This window comes from Sphaeramia orbicularis, chromosome 21 (assembly GCF_902148855.1).
Source record: "Sphaeramia orbicularis chromosome 21, fSphaOr1.1, whole genome shotgun sequence".
Lineage (NCBI taxonomy): Eukaryota > Metazoa > Chordata > Actinopteri > Kurtiformes > Apogonidae > Sphaeramia > Sphaeramia orbicularis.
The window spans coordinates 133,203-144,990 of NC_043977.1; the positions used below are offsets into that span (position 1 = coordinate 133,203).

General features: G+C 40.9%; 1 pseudogene; it reads left to right on the forward strand.

Annotated features, from left to right (window-relative positions):
• LOC115412218 (chondroitin sulfate synthase 2-like) overlaps positions 1–6,413 on the forward strand; it is a 66,196-nt pseudogene extending 59,783 nt beyond the window's left edge.
• Positions 6,414–11,788: the final 5,375 nt, after the last annotated feature.

The window sequence follows — 11,788 nt, forward strand, 5'->3', positions numbered from 1 at the left end:
AGGGCCCTGGTGGATCATCTGAGTATGGATCGAGAGCTGTACATGGGCAGCCCTGAGGAGTTCATCGGTGGAGAGATGGAAGGGAAGTACTGCTACGGTGGGTTCGGGTACCTCCTGTCCCGTACTTTACTCCTCCGACTCCAGCCTTTCCTAGAAAACTGCAGAGAAATGACATCCTGAGTGCAAGACCTGACGAGTGGCTCGGCAGATGCATCATTGATTACACCAGCGCAAACTGTGTCAGCGAGTACGAGGTAGGTTGAACTCATGAAGCAGCTCCTTTCATGTCAAAATGGATCAGGAGCCACAGTAGCCCCTTTCTACTGCACAACGGGCTCCAGGAACTTGTTGTGGTGTTTCCACTGAAATTTCTTGAGTAAAAAATCTTTCCATGAAAAAAACTTCTTAGAGCTACATAGAACTTTTCAGATTCCCCAGAATTCTTGAGGGGCGTGTGTGCCAAGGTTATTATCGTTAACGAAAACTAACAAAATGACGAAAACTAGAATTGAAAAAACATTTTCCTTAACTGAAATAAATAAAAACTATAATTAAAAGAAAAAAACCAAAAACTGAAACTGTATTGTGTGCTTACAAAACTAACTAAAACGTATAAAAATTGTGGATCAAATTCCCTTCGTTTTGTCTTTGTCAATGTCAGATTGATACAAAAGCGATTTATTTCACTCTAGCAGTTTTAGCTAGCGGCACCATACGGCACTTCACACTCCGTCACTCCTCGTCACTTGTCGTTTCGTCGTCTTCTGGTCCCCACTCTACCTGACAACATGGACACTACAGTTGGGAGAAAGCAGAGTTCTGTCTGGGATTTATTGAATATGACGGCAAAGAAGATAAAAGACATGACAAAACTAAAATTAATACTAAAACTAAACTAAACTAAAACTAAGCATTTAGAAAAAAATGAAAACAAATAAAACTATCAAATCTGCTCTAAAAACAAATTAAAACAAACTGAATTAGAGAAAAAAAAAGTCCAAACTAAATAACACTAAACTAGAATGAAAAATCCAAACTATTCGAACCTTGGTGTGTGCTGAAGGATACTGATTGGTAGAGCACACTTGCAGCGTTCCACACTTCCATTCACCCACAGTAGCCAGTGTGTGGCTGCAAAGTTCTTTATTCCATTTCTAGAAGCTTCTCTTCTTTTTGTTTTAATCATTTGCAAAATGGAGCCAAAGAAGGGAAGCTGCGAGAAGTGGACAGAAGACGACGTCCTTTTTGACAAATACACTATTTACCTAAAGCTGAGCTGAGCATAGTGCAATCGTCTGTCTGTCCGTGTGAATACATTAAACCTGCTCCAAACAGCCTGGACCTTGTGGAACACACGTTGAATAGCAGTCGGCGACTCAAAACCACTGACCTTCATTTGAATACATTTTCAGGGACTTTGAGATGTTGTGGAAACATAAAATAAAGCACGTTGATTAAGGGGAATTCTTATACCCAGGTAAAAAAGTTTCTGGAAATTTGATAGAATAGGGGCTTGTGTCATGAAAAAGCTGTGGGATGTACATTGAGGTTCCAACCATCTGTGTGATTGGCTCAGTGGGGGTTTCATTTGCGCTGCCTCTGGGACAGCGCTTTACACTGACGGACAGCTTTCTAAAACTGTAATTATGACGCTGGGACAGACATGGTATATTACAGAGCAGATTACTAATACCCCTTAGCTCTTTTATTATTTCCTTCTGCTCCTGCAGCTCGGTGGAATAGGTAAACAGGGAAGTAGAGCACAGGTTCAATGGTGTGAAAATCCCCTGTGGGTCAACATGCACCGCTCTTGTAATGTCATTAGCATTTAAGGTCAAACAAGCTCAGGCCTGATCTTTCCCAGTGCCCTCTCATGCAACAACCTTGCTGTTTGTTGCATCAGCATTCAGTTTGCTGCACACATGGTAAAGTTTATCATCTTTTTTAGCTCAGGAGATCAATATAAATGCTACAAGTAGCCTTTAAATACATATACTGGCTTAGATTTCTTGCTCGGCCTGCTTCAGAGACGTCTTCTGCTTCCATTTTCTCCTCTGTGGCCGTGACCCAGAGAAGGAACCATCTTGTTATTCATTGAGAGTGAGTTGCATGGCTAACTAAAGAGCCCTGAGCCCGAAGAGCTCCAGCAGAGAGAAGATAAGGAGGAGGGGAGGAGGAGGAGGAGGGGAAGTTAGCAGGCCTGGTAAAGAGGAAGCAAACAGCTTGAACACAAAGCCTGACATCAGTTTGGGTTTAGGGGAGCATTGATGACAATGAGGCACAGACAATGCTTCACCAACTGTCCAAGTCTGAGCCCTAAGCTGTGGGCAAACGTTTGCCAAAGTGTGGCCTTAGCACAGCCTTGTTCTTTGTCTTTTAATAGTATGATCAGTTTTTTAATCACTCAAGCTCCTATGTAGTGTTGTTTTTAGTAGAACCGTGCCAGTGTTATGCCATTGGTACGTTAGGTTTCGTTTTGACTTTTTTCCTTTTTTTTGCTTGTCTTTTTACCTGTAGTTGTCTTTGATTAGACTTTTTAATGGATGAAATAAATGAAGGATGAAGTAACATCATGGTTTTACCTCTGCTTGTAGAAAGCATATGTGTTCTGGTTGTTGTTTATGTCATTGTTTGACTAAAAACATTGATGAAGTTGACACAAAACAAAATTTTTGCATATAACTAATGACCCCACTTTTAAAAATGTTATTTGCAGACAACAGCATTGTCCATTCACACAAACTGGGTATTTTTTTTCCCTCAAGTGGTTAAGAGTTTTACTGGAGTACACTTGATGACTTTTTTGAGCATTTCAATGTCACAGGTGAATTTTCACTCTCAGAAATGAAATCATAAGTTTTGATGGGGTTCAGGCTCCCTACTGATGGATTGTTTGGGGTGAAGTGGTCATAAAACTTTGAAGTCTGCCTTCTTCCATCTTGATGTTCAGTCAAAATCCAAAATGTTTGATATCATTGTAAATTTGAATCTGTGACTCATGCACACAGTGATGTGGACATATTAGGGCTCTCTCAGTTGCAAAACAAAGGGAAAATGTGATGAAAAAGTTGGATTTTTACAGCAAAAGTAACAATATAATCCGGTTTGATGTGGGTTTTGTCTGTAGAAACATGATGAGGATGAATAAACATTTACTCAGGGATGGATGTTTTTACCTCCGCCAGGAGGTATTGTGATCACTTTGCTTCGTGTGTTTGCATGTTGTTTGTTAGCAAGATAACTCAAAAAGTTATGGATGGATTTTCAAGAAAACTTTCAGGAAATTTTGATACTGGCACAAGGAACCAAGGATTAAATTTTAGTGGTGATCGGGGGGGCACAGATCTGTCTTGGCGAAGGTCTATGCTCTCCGAGTGCTTTCTTGTTCTGAGTTGTTTTGCTCTGTTATGTTGTTCACCTGTCATAATACAAAGTAGTTTTAGCACCCCCTACAGGTAGGACTATTGGTCTTTTAAATACCTTGGTAGGCCTCTTGTATTTTCTTTATTCTTTAAATAAAAGTTGGACTTAAGAATCCAAAGCTCAAATGAATATGGCACACACACGCACTGAGTTTTATTAAGAAAATCTTGGGTAGATTAAATTTTAATTACTCAAAAAACAAACATTAAGACTCATAAACGTAACTGGTAAAGAATTTAGTTGCCGTCTTGTAATTACTATCCTTACAAGATTTCTCATCCTTACAAAATCTTGCTAAAACCTAACCTCCAACTTATTGTCTTATAATGTAAACTTCAGTCTTTTACAAGTATTTACAAGACATTTCAAGGTCTTTCTGTGTACGCTAGGCATTCAGCACTGTGCAAAAATACTTTGGTACTGCACACAAGTCTAATTATAGTAAGGAAAGCCCTGAATATGTTCCTAGAACAAATATGATTCCTGAAAATATCAAAACTCTGTAACAATAGAAACAAAATATATCTCAGACAGCACTTTACTATGCAATTATGGTTGAAACCACAGTGTTTGCAGTGGAGATGAGCCCAGAATGCTGCTTAGATAGCGTGTAATGTTTGCTTGAATGTAAGCAACGCAGCCTAAAACTAAGCTTGTAATAACATCAGCCATGTTTCTGTCATGCTGGGTTGAAGACGTCTCATGAAAAGACCTCTTTGTGTACTCCCAGGGCCTTCAGTACCACCATTATGAGTTGGGGAAAAACTCGGATCCAAGTAAAGAACAGAGTGACGAGTTCAAGAAAGCTCTGACTGTCCATCCAGTGTCTGACCCCGAACAGATGTACCGGCTGCACCGATACTTCACAGAGATTGAACTCCAGAAGACTTACGATGAGATCGCTAAGCTGCAGGTAAGCTGATTTCAAGAGCCACAAATCACCTGTTGTTCACTCAGAAATAAAAACTTGGCTCCCCTTCGCATACCTCTGTTTCAGGCTCAAAATACAGCAGCTTTAGTGCAGTAGAAATGGTGTCAGCAGCAAGTTGGCACATTTATCGATTTCAACACTTTTTGTGTCTCCACAGGCAGAAATAAAGAATGTGAGTGCTGTTGCTTTTGAGGGAAACCGAAGCGCCCAGTGGCCGGTTGGGATCAATCCACCTTTTGAGCCTAGATCTCGTTTTGAAGTCCTGAAGTGGGAATACTTTACAGAGGAGGAGATTTACTCATGCACAGATGGCTCTCCCAAGTGTGAACTGCGCGGCATTGACCGCATGGATGTGGCGGATGTTATCGATGTTGCAGTTGGAGAGCTGAACAAGAAGTACATACCTGTCCTACACCTGAAGAAGCAGCAGCTGATTAATGGCTACAGGCGCTTTGACCCCATTAGGGGCATGGAGTACATCCTGGACCTGCAGCTTGAAGTGGTCAACCAGAAAGGTCACAGTCGCTCCATCACAAAGCGGGTTCACCTGGTGCGACCTTTGAGTCAGATAGAGATCATTCCGATGCCTTATGTCACTGAAGCTACCAGGGTTCACATCATTATACCGCTTATGATGCAGGTCCGGAGCTACGTTGACCATTTCCTCGAAGTCTTTGCCGCGAATGCCTTTGAGACCAGCGAAAACGCAATCCTAACGTTCTTGTTCATTTACGATCCAGTCGAGGCCCAGCAGGTGAACCAGAATGATATTTGCAGGTGTGAAGGCTCAGATAAACACTTACGAACGCAAATATCCAGCAATAAAAATCCCATGGATAAGTGTAAAGACGGAAACGCCATCCCAGATCAAGTTCATGGACATTATTTCAAAGAAGCATCCTGTCGACACGCTGTTCTTTCTGGCTAATGTCGACACAAGGGTCAATGCTGAATTTCTCAATCGCTGTCGCATGAATTCAATCAACAATTGGCAGGTGTTCTTCCCGATCCATTTCCAGGACTACAACCCTGACGTGGCTTATCACAACCAGCAGCGTCCAGCTACAATTGATCTGGTCAAGGACGCAGGACATTTTGACCGCATGTCATTTGAAGAGGCATGTTTTTACAACTCTGACTACATGGCAACACGAACACGAATGGTGGCGGACGTCCAGGAGAATGAGGAGATTCTGGAGACCCTGGATATCTACGAAATGTTTGTGAAGTATTCAGGTCTTCATGTGTTCAGAGCGGTGGAGCCAGCGTTGCATCAGCAGTACCGCTACCAGATCTGCAACCCGCGACTTAGCGAAGACATCTACCACCGATGTGTCCAAAGCAACTTGGAAGGACTGGGTTCTCGCTCTCAGCTCGCAATGCTACTGTTTGAGCAAGAGCAAGGAAACACACCTGACACCGCCTAAGGGGAGTTTAATGCAATCCTGAATTTGGACTACGACCAAGAGCAACACATGTAGCACCACTTGTTGCTTGTTTTAGCTAAAAATGAACCCATGAACAAGAAGTGGTTATGCACATGACTGACACTCCATCTTCTAATGTGCATCAAAGGTTGAGGTTTTAGAAAGACGAACTCAGCACAGGCTATTTCAGAAAGTTCTCCTAAAATGTTTACAGTTATTGTCCAATGTTTTTGCTACTTTGGGAAATCTGAAAGCGGCGTCAAGCAATTTTTGACCACTTGAGAGCAGAGAGAGAGCAGCAGCAGCCTTATCCAGTTTCTCTGGTTAAGGCGTTCACCATACATGGGCAGCAAACACAGGACAACAAAGGAACAGGTGATCTTTCAGTCCGCTTGGCCAGTGGAACAGTCACTGGGGTTTTATCCTTGTTTTGTTTCCAATTCCTGTAAAAGCGATCCTCCTTTCCACTGATACCCACATGGGGAGTTGGCATTAGACGTGTTTGTGTTGGGTTTGTTTGTTCATGGTTTGTGTGAGGATGTTGAACCAAAACAGAAAAACAAGTGTAGGCTGAAGACGGTCGTAGCTTTTCTACAGGATCCAAAATCCTAGGATGTTATTTAATGTTAACCTATTGAATATATTTAATACATAACATATAGAAACACCTTGGTACGTTGCTCCACAGTTTACCCTTTTATTAAGGGTGTTTCATTTTTGATATTTACTGATGGGAGTCTTTTATAAAAGGCATTGTTACATACGTACAGCGTGTGCCTTAAGAGTTTTCATGTGCTTCTAGTTGACCTGGTACCCGTTCACCTCAGTACGTGATGTGCAGCTGATGTTTTTCATTAGAATTTGGTCCAATTACTGTATAGTTACTGGTTTTGAGCGGCTCAGACATGTTCCACTGTGGCTAAACTCTGTTATGTTGTTGGGAGAGCTAAATGGGATGTCAGATAACCTTACGTTTTTTAAAGGTGGCATGGATTTATCATGATCCCATCCAACTACACGTACAAGTGCCTAAAAGCAGAGAATGGCAGTCCTATAGAAGTCCCACTGTTGGATTTTAGAGGTCATAGTGTAGATGATGTCTGTACCTGTGGACCTAGAGTGGATTAGTGCTGATGTTTTAAGAAATGTACATGCTGGAGGCCAAAGAGAACTGTGAGTAATGTCAGAAACACCTCTGTAAATATCTTTAATATGTGCTGGCCCATGCAGGTGTTTCAGTATTTTCAGGAGTCCTCCATGAAGTAAATGGTACTGTAAAACAGAATCTAATAACTTTAGAAATGAAATTAAGAATGTATGCAACATGTTCCTACATCACCAGTTGGTCCAGACGTTTTTATACTCAAAGATTTGTGTTTTTCCAAAGTGTTATGGACTGTATTGTTTAAGATGCTATAAGTTATTGAACGGTTTCATTGTCCTCCATGTGCTGAGCTCAAATGTACAAATGAAATCCAGCAGGAGTCCTTTACTACATGACTGAGTGGTGGCGGAGTTTAGCAGTACTAGACATAAGAAATGCATTAAGATAAGTTACTTATGATGTGCAATATTACAGAAACACAACTGGAGATCTGTCCAGGAGAGGACAGAGCTTTTAATATGGGAGAACAGCTTCATGTACACGATAACACTGTTCAGATTTCATAATTTAAGACTCATGCTTTGTGTTTAACATTGAGTAAATACACTGTAATGTTTTTGACAGTACTTTTTAATGTATTTTGCTGACACGAGACACTTTTCACCTATGTATTAACTTAGAAACACATGCGATTAAGGCAAATCTTTTTATTGAACTGAAATTGGACTTAAAGTGTATGTTGGAAAAGGTGATATTAACTGTGGTGGTCCTACGCAGTGTTTGCTGTACTTTGTTTTTGCCATGTAAACACGGACCTTGGAGGTCAGGTTGTCGGTGACTTTTTTTGTCGTTCATTTTCTAACGCATCTCTGTCTTTACGAGATCAGTCTAATGAAGTGCTCTATTTGATATAATATGAATGTTATTATTATATATTACACTAATGATGTGTATTGCTAGAAACAGAATAAACCCAAACCACTGTGAAAGATGGAGGGCGGAGGGTTCCTATATGAAGGTGCTGCGGGGATCTGCATTCCCGTTGCCTCGTTAGAAACAAGAATCCCAAAAAACTGAGGGCGCATGGCGGATGAATCACCCAATACTCTTAAACAAAGCCGCCGTCACTGTGCGAAGCCTCCCAAGTATTTTGTCCATGTTTTCCTGTCATTTCTCTGTGAATTATGCAGATTCCGAATACTTCCGCACTAACAGAGGCTTTCAAGACAGTTTAAAGTATAAATATTTTATAGAAAGTCCATTTTTAAGCCTTTTTTAGCTTTTGAAATGTTGAGAAGTATGCTGACCCCCACTTTGTACTTGTGTATTGTTTGATCTTGAAACAATTGAAATTTATTTTCACATAGTAACTGATTTTTTTTTTTTTTAAACAGGTATAATGCATAGATTTCACATGTAATTCTTCTAATGTTTGGACCATTTGGTTTACATTTTTATATTCTACATATGGGTATTAGTATAACCAAAGCAATGTTTGAATTATTGTTTCATCACATTCAATTATGTGCTGTAATTCCCAATGAACTGTGAATTGTAATTTTAAATAAGAGCTTTTTTTTACAAAACAAATAAATAAAAACAAATACTTTCTGCTTTTATTCTCTTTAATTGTAGCTTCAGATTCCATGTTGTCCTTTAGGTGTCAGCAGAAGAGCATGTTTGCCCTCATGCAGTGCAGATCCAGGAGCTGCAGCCGAGTGTCGAGGTGCAGGAGCAGCGTTCCCAATTCCACAAATCACATTTCTATTAAACAAACGTTTGTAATGTTCACTTACTTCTTAACATAAGCTGCAGGGACTGCTGCTAGGATTCCTCCTCATGTCAGACCTGAGGTATTTCTGATGTCTGGGTTGGTAAAAACAGGGAAAACGTTGCGACCTAATTAAAGCTTTAGTTATTTCAAGGGTCCGTATGCACTGCCCGGAGGCATGCTGTAAACCACATAACTACAGAGCAGCTGGGAGTTAATTCTAAGTCATTATTTTGTACTTCATTTTACATACGATCCCAGGACTTTTCTCCTCCCACACAGCAACAGAGCTGTGCCATGTTGTCAAGAAAAGACTTCTAGAAACAACAACATGTGGGTTCACCTGCACTGAGTCTTTTAAGGAGCAGAGTAACACATTTTTCAGCCAGAAATGTCTTATCGTCTGTGTTATTGTAACAAGATAATGATACTTCTTCAATTACACTCCCACACGGTCTTCACAAAAGCCTGAGATGCTTTTAATTCTTATTATTTTGTATGAAATGTCTTTGTATTATACTGTATACGCCCAAGGGAGTGTGAAAGGTTTGGATGTGGGTGTAGTAAGTGTAGTAAATACAACTAGGCAACACGGAGTTACAAAGGCTCTGGATTTAGGAGGCACTGGTTTTACCAATCTAAACTTAATAGTCATTGTATTTACCATATTTTAACATATATAAAATGTGTTCTAACAGAGCAAATAATCACAAGATCACACTTCTGTACAAAATGTAAGCGTTCCTCGTTACTTGCAGTGACGGTCCATTTCCATTTCTGCCAGATGGGAGATGAATTTGTTTCATATGAAGTACTGACAGCAGCTTGCATCACCCTGCACTTACTATATTTTTCTCTTCTCAGATGACCTCCTCAGACCTCAGCTAAAATATGCAGCTGAAAAAAGGACAAAACAGTACATATTCAAAATGTAACATCAGTGGCGGTTGAGATCAATTGGATTTACATGGGTAATGTTAATAAGCGCACCTAAACAGAATGTCATGGAGCTATAAAGGCGGGCCCAAAGAGCTGTGCAAGAGGGGAGCTGAGATTAGAGGCTGGAGGAATCCCAGGAATGTCAGCTACATGTTGTCAAGCTGGGAAGATGTCCCATCTGCTACAGAACAGACCGCCGCTCGCCACAGCCCCGTGACACCTCCGACAAAGCGCACACGCCTCGAAAACCAACTGTGTTTGAGTCGCTACTGGTGGTATTACATATTTTTCTACAGAATTTCCAGGATCGATCTTTGAGTGTAGCTAAAGTACAGCATGAAGGGGATGAAAAAGCCTTGAGCTCTGAGTAACATTCACATAAAACTCCAAGGTTAAAACGTAGCCTTGTATTCATCCCAACACTCCAGTCCCCGGGTGACTTGTCTGAGGAAAGCTACAGTTATTGATGACAGAGGAGAAGATTGTTATGCATAGCCTGTCCAGGATGCCATCAGAGATTGTGATGGGAACCTTTTGAAAATGTCAAAGTGACACATGATTACGAATATTAAACAGCCATGTAAAGCCCATGATTACTTGACAAGAAGAGGGGATATGACAGATGGAAGACAGTGGAATCTCCCTGGGATGTAATACACAGTGATCAGAATGCACTGAACACACATGAAGCCCACATATGGAAACACCACATACCCTGAACAAAACTTTAGGATTTAGTCGACTGTGTTTATTGCATTTATAGCGGTAGGATTATTTGTTAAAGAGGCATGTTCTGCACATTTGATTGGCCTATAACACTACAGGAACATGTAACATAAAGCTCACTCCTGTACAGTTCCTCCTCAGTGAAAGCTAAACTGGAACTGAATTCAGAAAAGTTGGATTTGAGATCAAAACAAATTAGCTCAAGTCATGCAGCATCATCCAGCTCGTCTTAGAAATTAAGGGGTTATTTGGACAATCTAATAAGCCTTTCCATAGCAGGATCTTAACTAAACATAGTTTATAATTTGGGCAGACAAGGCCAGACCAAACTCAAACACGAGGCCAGTAGATTCCACAGTGACTGGAAAAAACAAAAAGCACAAAACAAGATTATAGAAAGTAAAATATCAAAATGCTTTCTGTGGAAGAATGAAGCAACTGAAAAAAACAAAAAAAACAAAAAAAACAACAGAAAAACAAAGTGGTTTAAGGAACTGGATGTGGTTTTGGGGCCCAAATCGTTTGTGCTGGCCTCAGCAGTGCCCAGGGGCTGGTGAAAATGCAAACGGAAATCATAGGAGCGGCACTACTTCCACTGTCTGTTCCCCAACTGCTTCTGCAAATGGAACAGCAGCAATATGCAGCGGAACAACAACATACGTAGGAGTAGTTACGCCACAAAAGTGTAGTACAGTCGGTCTGATTTAAGCAGTGTAAATCCAAAACACCTTAGTATGTGCAATACAGCTGGAAAAGAGAAGAATGCGCCCTCCCCAGGTCTTTAAGGTTCAGGTTATGTGAAGGTCAAGGTTGTAAAGGATGTTCCTTCAGTGCAAAAGGTACTAGTGAGTGACCTGACCTGAAACAGTCGAGTTGAGCCCAGCGGCTCTACACCAGTCCATGTGTTTCACTTTTATTTGATAACTTGTGCTCTTAAACTGTGCTGCATTTGTCCCACCCTTTTAGCTTCAAACAATATCCCGACCTCCGGAGCAATGAGCCGAGTGCCGAGCCACAACAGCTGCACTTTTAACCGATTCTCCGACGCTTGTTTTGGTCATGGATCAGTCCAACTAAGCCGCATCAGTCTAACGTGCTCAGTCATGTGTGTAAAATGTTAAAGTGCACATGCGACACACAAACACGTTGGGTTTCCGTGTGTTTCAGACGTTACACTGACTTACATTCATTTCCAGAGACGAACCCTAACCTTAAAATGAACGCTTACACCTTGAATTGAACAATCCGTCCCATAATGCAGCCCAGTCCCCACAAGTGGATACAGATTTATGTCCCCATAACTTAATAAATACTGTATCTCACACACATACACAGAGTCGACACTGTAAATAGCTGCAACACTTTTACAGTGGTGCTGGCTTAAAGCTGAAGAGATGACTTAGCAAAAATAAAATCCAGTCCCTTATTGCTTATGTCAGCATAAAGTCAAAATGCTAACCAAGTAA